We start from the raw sequence: 356 nt of genomic DNA, 5'->3' as shown, positions 1-356 counted from the left end.
TTTTGATTCGGTGAAAATTGTACACTCATATCTGAAAGTGTGTGAATTTATCTATCTTCCAGAATTTCAGAATCAAACCAAAACGCAACTTGTGAATATTTTACAAGTTCAAATGTATACACACTCTCGAGTGAGCAATTTGCCAAACTACAGCACTTCTTTTAGACATTGTTTGCATTGTTAACATTAAAATTGGAAGCAATACATGTATTTATATATGTGTTCTTATTTGATCATATTTATAACTTTTGGTAAAATTATTTATAAAGTTTTCGTAATTATTTGTTCAGAGCTTAAGCGGTAGGGTTGCTCTCATCCGGGTTTCTGAGACTATTTTTGGATGTTCTAAAAATAGC

Source organism: Mytilus galloprovincialis, chromosome 9, assembly GCF_965363235.1.
Source record: "Mytilus galloprovincialis chromosome 9, xbMytGall1.hap1.1, whole genome shotgun sequence".
Taxonomy (NCBI): Eukaryota; Metazoa; Mollusca; class Bivalvia; order Mytilida; family Mytilidae; genus Mytilus; species Mytilus galloprovincialis.
This window is presented reverse-complemented; position numbering follows the sequence as displayed.